Genomic DNA, 18915 nt, shown 5'->3' with positions numbered 1-18915 from the left:
AGCAAAGGACCTCTATGCTATGTAATGAACGCTGGATAGTAGTAGATGTTCGGGATTGAGAAATGGGCTGTTTTACTAACTAATGTCCACCAAGTGACATGAGAGTCAAAAATGGGAAAGAGACAGCTATAGCAAGAAGAATCCACTAGAGGAGAGCACAGTAACAGGCTGTCATGCTGGGAAATCGACATTAGATGGCAGCAGAGTAGAGGAAATGAAAGGGGGGATCAGAACTACTGACTAGTGACCAATAGATTTCAGTAGCCAATAAAATAATGGGAAAGTGATACTGTAAAATGGCCACTAGGTGGCAGCATAGAACATAGGGTTAGAAGGGACTGCAAGGGTCATCTAGTCTGACCCCCTGCCAAGATACAGGATTTGGTGAGTCTCAGCCATCCAAGCCTGATTACTGTCCAGCGTCCACTTTCTCTTCATCCTTTCTATACATTGGTGACCAAAATTGGACACAGTCTCCAGCTGAGGCCTAACCAGAGCCCAGCAGAGCCTTACTGTCACCTCCCGAGACTTGCATGCTATGCCTCTGTTAATGAAACCTAAAATTGCATTTGCTTTTTTTGAAACAGCATCACATTGCTGACTCATGTTGAGGTTGTGATCCACCACAACTCCCAGATCTTTCTCAGAAGTGCTGCTGCCAAGCCAGTTATCCCCTATTCTGTATTTGTGCATTTGTTTTTTCATCCCTAAGTGAAAGCAGGTGGTAAGGGTGATATATGGACAGCTAGTTTCAGAAATGCCCACTAGATGGCAGCATATCTTGAATATTAATAAAGGGCCGGTGTAAGTACATTATAACAGGCCATCACCTTGGACAGGCATCTTCCAAAAATGAAAGTTGGTGTTTGTTCATGATCTCAGATATTTTCCACATAGGATCATTAGACTTAAAAAATTTGCAATTCTACAAGTCCCGCTGAACAAGTCCCATTGGACATCGTTAGCTACAAAGCATTGGAGACACAAAATGAACCAAGTGGGAGAAAGATTGAAGTGGGAGCATATTAAAAAGCATGAATGCTGAATACAAATATGAGGCAGCATTTACACTTTGTAAATCCAAGGGGAAACTCATTTTCCAAAGGTAGATCAAATGCACGTGCTCATCCCTTCAGGTAACTGCAGGTCTCTTCACTGAGAAAATCCAGTTTCTGCAGAAAGAGGAGAGACAAGAACCTCAGCTGAGGATCCTGAATCCTGGTGCCCAAGCCCTGAGAAATAAGAGCTCATCGCTTCAAGCTTGGGATGTCCTGTGGTTACAGGTGAGCACCATCTTCCTGACTGTATTTCTATACCACCACCAAACAGCGGCATGAATGTGCTTTGTGAATATTAGAGGGACAAGGTGATGAGTTAATATCTAATATTGCACTAACTCTAGTTGGTGGAGGAGAGAAGCTTTTGAGCTACACAGAGCTCTTCTTCAGGTGAATATTAGCAGTTTTAGCCTCTCTTTCCCACAGCAGTGCTAGTCAGCATTCATAGCACCATTTCACAGAGGTAGAGGCTGAGATCCATGTCCTGTGAGGAGAGCGGAGAAGTTATTTCTTCTCCTACAGGGCACTGAAATGCGGAATATACCAGGAAACATTTTTAGAATAATCTGCATTTATTCTAACAGAAGATCAATGCCTAAGGAAAATAGACTGCAGCGGATATATCAGTTCAACATTTTAGTTGATGTATTTATTGATTTCTGACTCCTAAGTCGTAGCATGATTCTGGCAGTTGCCAGAAGTGAAATACTGCATTTAAACATCATTGTTCAGCTTCAGTATGTCACTAGATAGGATAGGACAGTAGATAAAGAGTCTGATCTGCATATCAGTACTCGGCTACCAAAGAGAAATAGTCTGTTATATTAGTCATTGCTCTGATACGCCATAGGGTTGTCTAGGTGGATACAAAAGATCTGTTCTTGAACTGTGACTCCTTGCACTTTGACTAAAGTCAACACTTAGTCTTAAAACTTCAGCTGGTAACCAGGAGAGGGAGGGGAGTTTCTGAATATTTATGGAATTAATTAACATTTGATTAGCTTTCAGCTCTATGTTCTTCCAATTCAATTGCACAGTTTGCTTTATTATTCCTAGACTCAACCCATGGCAGACAGAAACCAGAGAAACCAAACGGCTGTCACAGAATTTATCCTCCTGGGATTCGGGGATCTCCCTGAACTGAAAATTCTTCTCTTCCTCATGTTCTTAGTGATCTACATGGCAACTATGGTCGGGAACATGCTCATCACTGCACTAGTTGTGACTGATCAGCACCTTCACAGCCCCATGTACTTCTTCCTGGGGAACTTGTCCTGCCTGGAGACCTGCTACACCTCGACCATCCTGCCCCGGATGCTGGCCAGTCTCCTGACTGGGGACAAAACCATCTCATTCAGTGGCTGCATCACACAACTGTATTTCTTTTGTGCTCTGGCGGCTACAGAATGCTGTCTCCTAGCAGCGATGTCTTATGATCGGTATTTAGCGATATGTAAACCCCTGCACTATTCAACTCTTATGAATACCAGGTTTTGCCTCCAGTTGGCTGCTGGGTCATGGTTAAATGGTTGTTTGGTTACTGACATCTTTGTATTATTCATGTCACAGTTAATATTCTGTGGCCCGAATGACATTGACCATTTCTACTGTGATCTCATCCCATTGATAAAACTCTCCTGCGGGGACTCACACCTGATCATATTGTTGAATTTCATACTATCCTGTATATTCACTCTACCTGCGTTTCTACTAACCCTGACGTCCTATGTGTGTATCATTGCGACCATCCTGAGAATCCCTTCCACCACAGGGAGGCAGAAGGCATTTACTACCTGCTCCTCTCACCTCATTGTGGTGACAATTTTCTATGGAACCCTAATGATTGTCTACATGCTACCGAAACATGAGACACTGAGAGACCTAAACAAAGTGCTCTCTCTTTCCTACACAGTCCTGACTCCCCTGGTTAACCCACTCGTCTACAGCCTGAGAAACAGAGAGGTCAAGGAAGCCTTGAGCAAAGCAGTCAGTAAATATGTGGCTTTCACAAAAACAGGCAGAGAATCCTAGATAACAACTTTGCCTAAATCACCCAGGCAGCTGTGAAAACCTCAGGCTATCAGCCTCCAGTGAAAATGAGTTGAAAACCCCCATTAAAAATCTCATCACTATTGTGAAAAAAAATGGAGATGATCTGTATGGGGTTACTGAGCCACGGTTTACAGTTCCGTGCTGTCTCCATGTGTCAGGGTTCCCACCCCACTTTGAACTCTAGGGTACAGATGTGGGGACCCGCATGAAAGACCCCCTAAGCTTATTTCTACCATCTTAGGGTAAAACTTCCCCAAGGCACAAATTCTTTACCCTTGGAGGGTACATTGCCACCACCAAGTGATTTAACAAAGATTCAGGGAAAGGACCACTTGGAGTTCCTATTCCCCCAAAATATCCCCCCAAGCCCTTACACCCCCCTTCCTGGGGAGGCCTGAGAATAACCTAGATGAGCAGAGACCAGCCTTGGGTTTTTAGGGTCCTAAAATCAGATTCTTTTAAAAAAAGAGCTTTATTAGAAGAACAAAATAAAGATAAAAGAACAACTCTGTACGATTAGAATGGAAGATAATCTCACAGGCAGTCAGATTCATATGTGGACATATCGATTCATGGGACACAATCACAGGGGCTAATCACATCAGCCACACTATCAGAGGGCTCATTCACCTGCACATCTACCAGTGTGACATATGCCATCATGTGCCAGCAATGCCCCTCTGCCATGTACATTGGCCAAACCTGACAGTCTCTACGTAAGAGAATAAATGGACACAAATCTGATGTCAAGAATGATAACATTCAAAAACCAGCCGGAGAACACTTCAATCTCTCTGGCCACTCGATTACAGACCTAAAAGTCGCAATATTGCAACAAAAAAGACTTCAAAAATAGACTTCTACGAGAGACTGCTGAATTGGAATTAATTTGCCAACTGGACACCATTAAATTAGGCTTGAATAAAGACTGGGAGTGGATGTGTCATTACACAAAGTAAAACTATTTCCCCATGTTTATTCCCCCCCCCACACTGTTGCTCACATGTTCTTGTCAACTGCTGGAAATGGCCCATCTTGATTCTCATTACAAAAGCTTTTCTTCCCCCTCTCCCTCTCCTGCTTGTAATAGCTCATTTTAACTGATCACTCGTGTTATATTGTGTATGGTAACACCCATGGTTTCATGTTCTCTGTGTATATGAAATCGTCCTACTGTATTTTCCACTGCATGCATCTGATGAAGTGGGCTGTAGCCCATGAAAGCTTATGCTCAAATAGATTTGTTAGTCTCTAAGGTATCACAAGTACTCCTGTTCTTTTTATGCAGGATGATGGTATTTTTGTTCACGGTCTTGGCTGAACATTCACCCTATGTGAGGAGTGTGTACGGCATTTGAAAATGCACAGAGCTGACATTGTATAAGGCACAAAATCCACTAATGATCCAAGTAAATCCCTGTGTCTATTCCCTGTTCATTGTTTCTCAATGTTAGATAATAAAGTTTTGTAATCTAATTCAGACAGTCAAATGGAAATAGAACACAATGTGTGGCATCATGTTTTTTGCTGCAGTTCTTAAGTTCCTAAGGACACAATAGAAAATGCAGCCTGAACTCGGTTCCATGTTGTCCATCTAAGTGGAAGGACCAGGGAGGGAGGTGGCCATAACCATGTTTCTATCATGGAGTTTAACTGGGCATGAGGCAGAATGGAGACAATTTTAACGAATTTTTTATTTCCATAAAAAAGCCATTTTTGATCAAAATCATTTTTATGTTTATATTAATTGTGATTATTGCCATCATACCCCTCTGCAAACCCACCTTCACTGCACTCCCACAGGCTGGAGGCAAACAGCCAGGCCCTCTGGACACTTCACCAGGAGCAGCTTCATTGCTCTTATCTGGGCTAAGCCCGGCTGGGACCAGCTCCGACAAAATACCAGCACCAGGCTCACTGGGCCCTTGGAGGCAGGGAGGTTGGGCAAACAAAGAGGTAGACTCACAAGCCAGGGGCACTGGGACTGCCCAGACCCAGCTGGGGTTTTGCCAGGGCACCCGTAGAACTGAGGCCGTTCCTGGGGGCGGGTCTGTCAACTGGGCACCGAGGAGGGACTTGGCCTGTGGCTCTGCAGGGCAGCAGCTGCTTTGCTGCTGCCAGCTGCACAGAGCAGTTCAAAGGGAGGGGACGTGTTACACTGAGTGCCCGTCCTGAGAGGGCTAGTTCTCAGGGCAGCATGTCCAGCCAGCCTCAGGTGCCTTAGACAGCTCTGCTCCATTACAGGTTCAATTATGCATTTCCATTGGAAACAGACCCCACAGCAACAGAAAAGCACTGGATGGATGGGAAACCCCTGATAAACCTTTGAAAGCCACTGCTATTGTTGTATGTGCTTTTGTAGCCACTAATTTTGCAATCATGCTGTTGTCCGGTTTTGTTCCTAGTGGCTCTAATTTGGAACAGCGCACCCCTAGCAATAGGTAAGAAATGAGGCAAGATGTGATTATGCTCTCTAGGGTTACTAGAGGGTAGAGGAATGGTAAAGGTGAAGTGGTGCTGCCCAGTGGATAGCAGCCAAAGTGGAAGTCAAGAAAAGGAAGTTATGTTGCCAAATGAACAGCAAATGGAGGTGGACAGAGGTAAAGCTGTATAATACAGATTAGATGGCATCAGTGTAAATGGTGAAGAAAGAATTTTGTGGAGCAATGGACCTCTATGCTATGCAAGGAACTGGAAATATCTTTAGCAACCAAAGTGAGGAATGTGAGTGAGCAATGTACAAATGAAGATATTGAGGAATTCTGAAATCGTGCCTAAAGATGGGAAAAGTGTACCATGGTGGAACAAGGATTGTGAAATGGTAGCAGGTGTTACGGGACAAGAAATGGGCTGTTATACTGAATAATGACCAACAGGGACACAAGAGCATCAAGGTTGGAATGAGGTCGATACAGCATCCACTGTGATTAACTCCAGAAGAGAGCAGAGGGTAAGAACTGAGCAATAGACTGTCATGCTGTGTAATCGACCCTAGGGGAATCAGATTGAAAGAAATGAGGAAAGCTCAGGAATATTGGCCAATATATTTCAGAACAGGATAAAGTCCTCAATGTGAAAAGGAAAGGTCATTGATGCTGCAATGTGTCCACTAGAGGGCAGCATATTCTAAGCAGGAGAATTGGGCTGCTATTATCGGAAATGTCCAGTAGATGGCAGCAGATAAAGGCTTCATATTATTTATTATTATAGGTTTCAGAACAGCAGCCGTGTTAGTCTGTATCCTTAAAAAGAACAGGAGGACTTGTGGCACCTTAGAGACTCACAAATTTATTAGAGCATAAGCTTCCGTGAGCTTCATCGGATGCATCCGATGAAGTGAGCTGTAGCTGACGAAAGCTTATGCGCTAATAAATTTGTTAGTCTCTAAGGTGCCACAAGTACTCCTGTTCTTTTTATTATTATAGGGGCAGTAGGTTTTAACAGGCCATCACCTAGTGCAGTGGTTCCCAAACTTTTTGGCATCACACCCCCTTTTTAATTTTTGAGACACCCTCATGCCCCCCCACCTCTCCTTTACCATCATCCAACCCGCCCTGTTCCTTGTCCCCTGACCACGCCCTCCCAGGATCCCCCTTCCCTAACCTCCCTCCCGGGACCCTACCCCCTATCCAATCCCCCCGCTCCCTGTCTCCTGACCATCCCTGTCCCCCCCAGAACCTCCGCCCCATCCAACTGCTCCCTGTCCCCTGACTGCCCCGCCGGGACCTCCTGCCCCTTATCCAACCTCCCTCGCCCTGCTCCCAGCCCCCTTATCAGGCTGCTCAGAGTGGCAGAACTGGCTTATTGGAAAGCCTGGGAGGTGTGGGTGCAATCTGCGCTGCCCGCACGGCGGCGTAACTGTGGGGGAGGGTGGGCAGGAGGGGAGGGGGCAGGGGCTCGCCTCCCCAGACGGGAGCTCAAGGGCTGGGCCGCCTCGTGCCCCCCTTGGAATTTCTTCATGCCCCCCCGGGGGGGATGCCCCCCCAGTTTGGGAACCAATGATATAGTGTTTCACCATTATGTCAAATATTTTCCCCAGTGGGATTTTTCCCCCCTTTTATAAGTATAAGCAAGGTCTGCATGAACTCTTCCCTGACCTCTCGCAATGAGCTGGGGAAGAAGATTTCATGAACTGACCTTGTTTGCATAGACACGCCCACTCTGCCTAGGCATGATGGGAATGCTTTGCCCAGCATGCATCCGACGAAGTGGGTATTCACCCACGAAAGCTTATGCTCCAATACATCTGTTAGTCCAAAAGGTGCCACAGGACTCTTTGCCTCTTACCCAGATAATGACTTTTGGTGGTGGTGGATCACAAGTCACTTTGTTATTGGGGCAGGGGTAATAAAGGATTGTGTATCCTTATTGTGGGGATCAAGGGCAACAGAACTGTGCTTGGCATCTCCTGATAGAGGGACTCACCCTCAACTAAACTTCATTCGCTAAGCAGGGGACGTGGGTGCCAAAGCCCAGTGGAATTGAGAGAGGGTGTGGACAGGTAGTTCATGGTGTGAGCTTAGCTGAAGGGTACTAAACACTAGTTGACCCTTCTTTTCTGTACTGTGTAATAATAGAGTTGAGTAAGACTCAACTGAGAGTCTTGTTGCAAGCCAACAGAATTGAAATCACTAATACTTGCTTACAGACAGCCCCCGCAACCTAAAGCAAATACTCACCAGCAACCACACACCACAAAACAAAACCACTAACCCAGGAACCTATCCTTGCAACAAAGCCCGTTGCCAACTGTGTCCACATATCTATTCAGGGATACCGTCATAGGACCTAATCACATCAGCCACACCATCAGAGGCTCGTTCACCTGCACATCTACCAATGTGATATATGCCATTATGTGCCAGCAATGCCCCTGTGCCATGTACATTGGCCAAACCGGATAGTCTCTACGTAAAAGAATAAATGGACACAAATCAGATGTCAAGAATTATAACATTCAAAAACCAGTCGGAGAACACTTCAATCTCCCTGGTCACTCGATTACAGACCTAAAAGTTGCAATATTGCAACAAAAAAGACTTCAAAAATAGACTTCTACGAGAGACTGCTGAATTGGAATTAATTTGCCAACTGGACACCATTAAATTAGGCTCGAATAAAGACTGGGAGTGAATGGGTCATTACACAAAGTAAAACTATTTCCCCATGTTTATTTCCACACACACACACACACCCCACACTGTTTCTCACACCTCCTTGTCAACTGTGGGAAATGGGCCATCTTGATTATCACTACAAAAAGTTTTTTTCCTCCTGCTGTTAATAGCTCACCTTAACTGATCACTCGTTATAGTGTGCATGGCAACACCCATTTTTTCATGTTCTATCTATCTATCTATCTATCTATCTATCTATCTATCTATCTATCTATCTATCTTCCTACTGTATTTTCCACTGCATGCATCCGATGAAGTGGGTTTTAGCCCACAAAATCTTATGCTCAAATAAATTCGTTAGTCTCTAAGGTGCTACAAGTACTCCTTGTTCTTTTTGCTGATACAGACTAACATGGCTACCTCTCTGAAATCTGTACTTACTGCTGCTTTTCACCACATCTGCTATTTCAATTAGGATGTGAATTCGAATACATTGTCCCGTTCCCTATCTCTTGAGTCAGTTGGACCAGGGATAGTGGGGACTAGTTAGGCAGCCTCCAAATGTCCAGGTTCCATTCTGTAACCAGGCAGGGGCTCCAAAAGAGCAGACTATCAAAGGACACATTTATGGAAAACGTTTTCAAAACTGTCATCTCTACAATCTCTCTGACACTTTTGCAGGTACAGTTTTGAGAACTCCTCAGTGCCACTTGGGATGAACATTGGCCAAATCAAAGAGATCGGAAAACCGAAGAAGTTTACTTTAAAACAGGGTTTTCCCCAAAACTGGGATCTATGTATAACACCAGTGGGCTCAGGACTGAGACGGCTGGACATTTTCTTTCCCACTGTAAACAATTTATTTGAGAGGCAGGAACCTCTCAGAAATGAGAATCCAACACACAGAATGGTCAGGCAACCCACAGGGCACATCCCAGGAACAACACTGGAACTATAGAGAAACTATTGCAATAGCTATTATGATACAGTCCAGAGGGCTGTTGCATCGAAAATATCTGAACAGTTAGTTCATGATGCAAAAGCATTAGAGACAAGCATGCAACACTCGTCAGAGTGATCATAGTGAGAAGTAACCTGTCTTGCCCAGCTCCCACTTGCTGGTGATGACCCAGCTTTCACCTTAGTGTCCTGGGATAAGAGTATCGTGTGGGGGAAGGTCCTTGCATGCTAGTCCTGCTCCTGGTGTATGGGCTGAGATCCCTAAAAGAGGGGAGTCCCTGCATTTTGTCTGTGGCCACCTCTGCTCCAGGACTGGTGTATATAGTGTAAAAACAAACAAGTTACCTTCAGCAATTACCCAGACTCCACATCACTGAATTCTCCTCCCATGGGAAACCAATCTGCAAGACCCTGAATTCTGCTCCTGCTCATCAGATGGTTGAGAATATTGCTAAATAAACAAACATTAGTAATTACTAATAACATCAAAGTTCCTTCGGAAAAATATTTCCATTGGGGATGTGAGTGTGTGAGAGATGCATCTTTCTTTCCATATCTTTCATTTGCAAATTATGGATTAAATTTACTTTATATTCAGTTTCCTGTGTGTTTGTTAAACTCCATGGCTTCAGCACCCAATCAGGTAAGCCGGAGTCATGTTAGCCATTGTTACTCACGCTATTCTTCCACTGAAGGCTGTTGTCACTTGTTGACTGTGTGCAGGGCTGGCTCCAGGCACCAGCTTTCCAAGCAGGTGCTTGGGGCGGCATTCAGAATGAGGCGGCCATCCGTGTCCCTCGGCGGCCATTCGGCAGCAGCTCTGCCTCTCTTCTGGGCGCGGCAGCAATTCGGCGGCGACTGCTCGGAGTGGCAAAATCGGTAGAGCCACCCCTGGCTGTGTCTGTGTTCTCTCTGTGAGCTGCACCAGCTCTGTGCCGATAGATGGTCCAGCAGACTCCAGTCGAACTGCCCAAGAAGACCACAGGCTCGACTCGGTGGCGACGACACTAGGCCAGGTTTATTGTCAATGAAGCATAGTCCTAGCGTTCTATACGTGCTACCGGTACGCTAACCCATGTACACCCATTACAATAGTCTCGGCTCAGTGAGCAGTGGGCTCTTCGCTCCCCCTTCAGCCGGGCCAATACGCCCTCTCTCTGACCCCTCTTTTATACAGTGATACAAACAAGTTACCAATTGCCCCTCTAACGTGCCTACTTACCACTTTACCTTGTACTTGTTGGTTCCATCCAACTATCTCTATCCATCACCCTGTTATCCTGACCTTATCTTTAGGAGGCATCGGTGTGTCCCTGTTATCTTCGGGGAGTGTATTTACACCGTACTCGGTGTCAGGGTGTTCTGGTACCACCCTTCTGGAATGAGTTTACATGAGTGTCCCGTGCTTAGCACTTCTGAGGAATCTTTCTGTTTTGGCAATGCCAGCCCTGTTCTTGCTAGGCTCTGTGAACTTGCAAGTAGGCATGTTTTGTGACAAGGCCTGAGTCCTGCTCACAGCCTGACTTTTCCTAACTTGGTTTTATTTCACACTTGCCTGTGTATTCACCCTGCCTCCATTCCTACTAACCCTGACGTCCTACGCGTGTATCGTCGCCACCATCCTGAGAATCCCTTCCACCACCAGGAGGCAGAAGGCGTTTTCCACCTGCTCCTCTCACCTCATCGTCGTGACAATTTTCGAAGGAACAATAATGATTGTGTACATGCTACCGAAACGTGATACACTGGGAGACCTGAACAAAGTACTCTCTCTTTGCTACCTGGTCCTGACTCCCCTGGTCAACCCCCTCATCTACACCTTGAGAAACAGAGAGGTCAAGGAAGCCTTGTGCAAAGCAGTCAGCAAATGTGACTTTCACAAAAACGTGCAGAGACGCTGAGATAACTTAGCCTGAGGTTTTCAAAGCTGCCTGGGTGATTCCATTAAGTTGAAAAGTCCCATTGAAAAATCTCAGCACTAAAGTGAAAAGGAGTTGGAGATGATCTGTAGAGAGATACTGAGACAGTTTTCGTGGTCCCCCGCTGTGCCCATGTAATACAACTTGCAGGAAAGTGCCATTGTGGACAGCTCTGTCACTCTCCAATGTTCAGCACTGATACACACGCAGTATGATGGTCTTTTTTGTCATGGTGCTGGCAGTTCACTCCATGTGAGAAGGGTGCACAGTGTCTGAAAATGCACAGAGCTGACATTTTGTAAGGCACAAAATCCACTAACCATCAAAGTAAATCCCTGTGTATATCCCCTGTTCTTTGATTCTCTGTGTTAGATAATAAAGTCTTGAAATCAAATTCAGACAGTTTCATATGAATATTGTCTGTGCCTCAGTTTCCCCTATGTGGTGCATATTTAATTAGGTGGGGGAAGAGGCTGTTTATGCTTTGCAAAGTCTCAGGGACACAGGTGGTGACCGACGGCTAGCTGCCTGAGTCCCCATGCCCATGGAGACTCCCAGAAGACAATGGCCACTCCAATTGCCCAGACATGGGGCGCCTAGCAACAAATGACCATGGATGGCCTATCCTCCACAGGAAGCCAGCTGGGTGTGACCAGCTGGAGGACAACGGACTGGGGAGGGGCCAGGTGGGGTTCTTAAATGTGGGCTGTTGGAGGCAGGGAGAAGCTTCTGGACTGGGACTACAGAGGGGTCAGAGGGCTCTGGGCTCTGGGACTGTCCCGGGTGGGCTCTGCTGTAACTTTCCATTCTATATGACAACGAGGGTTTTTCTACGCTGTGTTCCAGACATCTCATAAACCCTTCTGCTTTTACAAGGCTGGCTGAGAGTCACTCCAGAGTCAGGAAGTTGGGGGTGCATTGCTCCTTTTCGGTGTGCAAGTCTTCCCCAGGGATCCAATTCAGGTGGACTCCCTGAGGGGAGCTCACAGTGAGAAGCAGGGGTTCCTAAGTTGGGTCCCCGGAGGTGGTGAAGCCAAGAGGTATACCCTAATGAGAGTGTGACCCTAAGTGGGCTGACACACTACAGGGGCCCTCCCAGGTACTGTTCCAGAGCCATTCAAGAGCACCAGACCTGTGGATCCATGACAGGTGGTAGCAGAGTATGGTTGGCGAATGCACCCAGTAGACGGTTGGCTGCTGAAGGTACCAGAAGGGCCTTGCAGTAAGTGACTGGCAGCGGTAAAACAAGGGAAGTTAAAGGAAAGAGCGAGGAAATGGCCTATAACCATCTCTCTAAGTAGAACATTGCAAACCTGGGTAGGGAGAGAGGCTTAAGCATTGGGAAGCTCAAAAAGGCATGGCTGATTGCATGACTAGAGAAGGAGGACCAGTCTAAATAGTAGGTTCCAGGCCCAACAGAGTCTGGGAGCAGCAGAGACCGCAGCCAGAGCAAACCAGGTCATTTATCAGACCTGGTTTCACCTCCAGCAGGGGGTCTTCACGACCTGGTTCCCCATCAGTAGATTTGAACCAGTTGGAGTTGTAGCTGAGAGCACAGGAGGTAGAGGACAAAGAGAAGCAGCAAAAGCCTGAGCTAGAACAGCAGGAGAAGCAGCAAAAGCATGAGCTGGAGATGGAGAAGAGGAGGGGCAAGAGGACCCACTGATGGGTAAGTGGGGAAAGGCCCTGAGATGCCCATTCTTTAGGGAACCAAGGCTACGAGGTTAACTATGAGGTTAGGTCGAATTTAGCTGCATTAGGTCGATTTTATAATGAATGTGTCTACACAACCAACCCCGTTACACTGACCTAAAGGGCTCTTAAAATCGACTGCTGTACTCCTTCCCAACGAGGGGAGTAGCACTAAAATCGACCTTCCTGAGTCAAATTTGGGGTAGTGTAGATGAAGCACTGCGCAATTCAATGGTATTAGCCTCCAGAAGGTATCCCAGAGTGCTCCAATGTGACCACTCTGGGCTGCACTTTCAACTCCGCTGCACTAGCCAGGTACACAGGAAAAGCTCCGGGAACTTTTGAATTTCATTTCCTGTTTGGTCAGCTTGGCAAGCTCAACAGCACAGGTGACCATACAGTCCCAGAATTGCAAACAAACTCCAGCATGGAGTGAACTTGAGACACTGGATCTGATTGCCGTATGGGGAGAAGAATCTGTGCAGGCAGAACTCCCATCCAGCAGAAGAAATGCTGATATATATGCCAAAATCACCCAGGGCATGGTGGAGAGAGGCTAGACCAGGAATGCACATCAGTGTTTTGTGAAAATTAAGGAGCTCAGGCAAGCCTCCCAAAAGCAAGACAAAGGAGGCACCCCAGACATGCCACTTCTATGATCAGCTGCATGCCATTCTAGGGGGGGACCCTACCAGTACCCCAACACGGAGGAGGATTTTGTGGATGAGGAAGAGGAAGAAGAGGAGGAGAATGCAAAGCAGACAAGCGGAGAATGCATTCTTCCTGGCAGCCAGGACCTTTTCCTCAGCCTGGAGCCAATACACTCCTAGGGCCTGTTGTTCCCGGACCCTGAAGGAAGAGAAGGCACCTCTGGTGAGTGCACATTTGTAACGACACTACAGGGGTTAAAAGTAATTGTGTTTCATGTTTGATTTGCCTTGAACAATTGGGATGCATTTGCGGCCAGTACAGCTAATGGAAAAATCTGTTAACGTGTCTGGGGATGGAGCAGGAATCCTCCAGGGACATCTCCAGGAAGCTCTCCTGGAGGAACTCTGAAAGCCTTTGAAGAAGGTTTCTGGGGAGGGTTGCCTTATTTCATCCTCCACGGTGGGACACTTTACCATGCCAAGCCAGTAGCAAGTGGTCTGGAATCATTGCAGAACAAAATATGGCAGCAAATGGTCCTGGGTTTTGGTCGCATTCATGCAACATTTGGTCTTTATCTTTCTTTGTCAGCCTCAGGAGAGTGATATCATTCATGGTTGAAATAGGGGAAGTTTTGTAAGGGACCAATAATCCCCTCTGTGTGGTGAGCCCCAACACATTAGACCCTGGTCATGCTGGGCTGTTTGCGCTTGGCTAAAAGGGATCATCACGAAGTATAGCCTCCCTGGGGGGTGGGACAGGGGGTGCTGCTGCACATCCACCCCAAAAATGCAGCCCCTCCTTCTAAATGGCAACCCCAACCAGCATTGGTTGCTATGGGAAAGGAGGGCGCTGCACTTTCAAACCATTCCCACATGTTATGAACGCGGAAGAAGCCAACCCCGTGTACCCTTTGGCTTACCATGGCTGCCTGCAAAATGAATGCTGTTGCCCAGCTGTATGTGATGTGTCACCATACCGGCAGGCGCTCAATATAAAAGGCAAAATGTGACCTTGTACCTAAAAAAATGTGCTCTCCGCTGTGAATTGCTTGATTCACTGTGAAAGAGTTTCCCTTTTGTTCTCAGAAATGTATCTTTTTAAAAGTCTACTCTCCCTTCCCCCCTCCCTGCAGCTGCAAATGCTTCTATGCTCCCTGCGTCAACTCTGTCCCTAGGTTATCGCAGATGAGAAGGCGAAAAAAACGCACTCGCGATTACATGTTTTCAGATCTCATGCAGTCTTTCTGCACTGATAGGGCATAGCTGAATGCATGGAGACATTCAGTGGCAGAGGCCAGGAAAGCATATAGCGAGCGTGATCGGAACACGCAGGAGGAGATACTGAGGCTAATGGGGGAGCAAACGGACATGATGAGGCATCTGGTGAAGCTGCAGGAAAGGCAACTAGAGTACAGACCCCCGCTGCATCCATTGTGTAAGTGCCCGCCCTCCTCACCAAGTTTCATATCCTCCTCACCCAGAGGCCCAAGGTGGTGGGTGGGGGGAGGCTCTGGGCACCCTGCCACTCGACTCCAGGGGATGGCCCAAGCAACAGAAGGCTGTCATTCAAACAGCTTTGATTTGTAGTGTGTCTATAATAAGCAATGTGGCCTTGTCCTTCCCTCTTCCCCCACTCCACCCCATTATGAACGCCCGGGTTTCCTTTTGTACGCCCGGGTTTCCTTTTACTAGTCAGCGTTGTCAGTGATCTCCTTTTTTTTTAAACAAATAAAGAATGAATGGATTCAGAACAATAGGGTCTTTATTTCCTGTGCCAGCTGTGGTCGAAGGTGGGAGGGGGATTGGTATACAGGGAAGTACATTTACCAAAGGGGGTGGGTTTCCATCAAGGACAAACACACACAACTGTCACACCGTAGTCTGGTCAGTCATGAAACTGTTTTTCAAAGCCTCTCTGATGCGCAGCGCGCCTCGGTGTGCTCTTCTAATTGCCCTGGTGTCTGGCTGTGCTAAAGGGGGAGAGACACCCGATTGTATACCTGAGCAAGAAATGGCTTCCCCAGGAGCAGAACTAGGCCACCAATGAGAAGGAAAGCCTGGTCATGGTGTGGGCTCTTAAAATGTTGCAGCCATATATAGCGGGGGGTCGCTTTACTGTGTATACTGACCACTCTCCCCTGGCATGGCTGAATCAAATGAAAGGGGCTAATGCCAAGTTTTTGAGATGGAGTCTGATCCTCCAGGATTATGATATGGAAGTGATCCATGTTAATGGGAGTGCAAATCTTATGGCAGATGCTTTCTCATGGAAAGGGGTGCCTGAATTTCCCCAGGTCACTGGCTGAAGTGACCCCACTCAGTTCAGTCTCGAAGGGGGAAGAGATGTGACAAAGTGGGAATTTTTCCTAATGTTGTGTGTGAATATTGTGTGTGCCTCCGTTTCCCCTATGTGTTTAATATTTAACCAGGTGGGGGGTATGACCTGGAATTGTGGGACCGCTGTGCCCCCTGAACTCACTAGCCTGGGGTGTCTCTCACAATGCTGTGCTGGTGACATGCAGCAAACCCCTCCAGGTGCTGTTATCACTCAGTCCAGCAGCATGTGAAGCCACACACCCAGCTAGCTTGTCTGAGTGCTCCCAGAGTCACTCATGAAATCTCACAGAGAAAGGCACCAACCAGCTCCCCCCAGCTCCCAGCCTTGTGCCTCAGGAGTATACTGTCCTGCACTGTTCAAGATCCTTTCTTGAACATGGCAAATGTATTAACTGATTCGCCACTTACTTCAAGGGAAAGTGGACATGCACAGCCCTTGTTACCTGAGCAGATTTACCAAACACTTCAGACAAACTCATTGGTAAGAATAAACATAAAAGTAAGTTTATTGACTTCCAAAGATAGATTTGAAGAGGTTAAAAGTGATAAGTTACCAAAAGTAAATAAAAGATAAGCAGGCAGTCAAGACTCTAAATGTGGTTAGACATAGACAGTATCTAGTTTAAGCAGTTTTTTTCACCCTACTGCATACTGAAGGTTGGGAACAGTTTTTCTTACACAGGCTTCCTTCCGAGCCTGGTACCAGTCTCCCCAGCTCCAGCGTTCCCATTGCCTTCAGTCTAGGTGTGGGGAGGAGAAAGGACAAACTTTGGTGCCCCTGTGTTCCATTTAATATCTTAGCCATGTGCTCTGGAAGACAAGTGCAAGCATGTCTGGCGGGGGCGGGAGGGCATTGCTGAGTCACAGGGTTGAGTAATTCCCTGGTGTGGTCTTCTGCCAGGTGAGTCATCGGGTTCGTCCCTGCCTTGCCAGACAATAAATTGTGATGATCTTCAATGTCCGCCTGGTCGCTAATCATTTCCTTTGTCACTCTCTGTGAGTTGATTTCTGGGCTACACCCAAATTTACAGCATGCATATTTCAATGATAATCACACAGCACAATCTTATAATTTCATATGCACTCATGCTACACATAATTCAGTAGGATGATGATTTTCAACTGATCATAACCTTTCCCATGATACCTTACATGATGTGCTTTACATGAAGTATCACAATTATATACCATTGATGAATATGGGGGTTTACAGGGTGCTCCCCTCAGGGCGTGAGGCAACCTATGGTAAGAGGAGGCGGCTACCACCTACCAATGGGCAGATCTCCTGTGATACCAAAATGGCAGTGCTGGCTCAGTCAGTGGGAGCACGTCAGGGCTTGGCCAGAGACAGGGGAGACGGGCACCACTGAGCAGAGTAGGACTTCAACACTGCAGAAATAACTTTCCAAGGGACCTAACAGAGTTAGGCACACAAATCCCTTTGAAATGGGAGTTTGATACTTAACTCCCTTCGACGCCTGTGAGAATCTCAGCCTGAAGAGCCACTGGGAATCTGTCATGGTAGGTTCAATCTATGCATTTCCATTGGACACAGAGCCCAGATCAACAGAAATGCCCTAGATGGATAGGAAACCCCTGCTGAACCTTTGTGAGCCGCTGCTGTTGTTGCAGGTGCTGTTGCAGCTGCTGTCGTTAGATGTTTTGGCTGCATGTGTGCGTTCTCACCGTGTGCGTCACTGGCTCTGCCCAGGTAGCCAGTACAGCAGGCTTTGGTCAAACTGCCCAATAAAACCACCAGACTCCCGTTCAGCAGCGAAGGCACTCGGCCAGGTTTATTGCCGACGAAGCACGATCCTAGTTGCCTGGATCAATGTCTACAGTTACACTAATATGTATGGTTTCAGAGGAACAGCCGTGTTAGTCTGTATTCGCCAAAAGAAAAGGAGGGCCTGTGGCACCTTAGAGACTAACCAATTTATTTGAGCATGAGCTTTCGTGAGCTACAGCTCACTTCATCGGATGCATACCGTGGAAACTGCAGCAGACTTTATATATACACAGAGAATATGAAACAATACCTCCTCCCACCCCACTGTCCTGCTGGTAATAGCTTATCTAAAGTGATCATCAGGTTGGGCCATTTGAGAAAACCTGGATTTGTGCTGGAAATGGCCCAACCTGATGATCACTTTAGATAAGCTATTACCAGCAGGACAGTGGGGTGGGAGGAGGTATTGTTTCATATTCTCTGTGTATATATAAAGTCTGCTGCAGTTTCCATGGTATGCATCCGATGAAGTGAGCTGTAGCTCACGAAAGCTCATGCTCAAATAAATTGGTTAGTCTCTAAGGTGCCACAAGTCCTCCTTTTCTTTTTACTTATATGTAAGCCCGTGGCAATGGACACAGCTGAGCAAACGGTGGGCCTTTCCGTTCCCTCCTAGGCCGGGCAAAGACACCCCCTCTGTGACTCTTCTTTTAGACACGGATGCAAACAAGTTTCGTATTGTCCCTCTGATATAGTTAGTGACTGCCCCCTGACGTAGCTTGTTACCACTCAATACCTTATCAAAACAACTCTATCCATCTTACTGTCATCCTGACCTTATCTTTAAGGGGTCAGCATGTTTCTCTTATCTTTGGGGAGCATGCTTGTACCATTCTTGGTATCGGGGTGTTCTGGTACTATCCCTCTGGAATGTGTTTACGTGACTGGAGTGCTTCTGTTTTTGCAATATTGGGAAAGTTCATATATCGAAGAGTGAACCTGCCAGCAGGCATGTTTTCTAACAGCCTGACTTCTGCTCACAGCCTGCCTTTGCTTTATAGCAGCAGGGCCTGACTTCTACTCAGACTTTAGGCCTTATGTCTCAGGCTCTTTCTACCACAGCCACTAATGTTGCAATCAGGCTGTTCTACGATTTGGTTCTCAGTGGTTATACTTTGGAATAGCGCTCACCTAGCGGTAGGTAAGAAATGAGGAAAGGTGTGATTCTGCTCTCTAGGGTCACTAGAGGGCAGAGGAATGGACAAGATGTAGTGGTGTTGCCCAGTGGATAGTAGCCAAAGTGGAAGGGCAAGAAAGGCGATGTTATGTTGCCAAATGACCACCTGAGAGAAGTGGAAAGGGAGGTGAAGTTGAATAACGGTATATATATGGTGAGGAATG

The 18915-nt window shown here is 46.7% G+C and overlaps 1 pseudogene; it reads left to right on the top strand.

Moving 5' to 3' along the window:
• Nucleotides 1–2070: 2070 nt before the first annotated feature.
• LOC125628897 (olfactory receptor 10A7-like) lies at nucleotides 2071–3089 on the top strand (annotated as a pseudogene).
• The last annotated feature ends 15826 nt before the right edge of the window (nucleotides 3090–18915 follow it).

Source organism: Caretta caretta, chromosome 14 (assembly GCF_965140235.1).
Source record: "Caretta caretta isolate rCarCar2 chromosome 14, rCarCar1.hap1, whole genome shotgun sequence".
Lineage (NCBI taxonomy): Eukaryota > Metazoa > Chordata > Testudines > Cheloniidae > Caretta > Caretta caretta.
The sequence above is the reverse complement of the archived record's forward strand: the minus strand, read 5'-3'. Positions and strand labels throughout refer to the sequence as shown.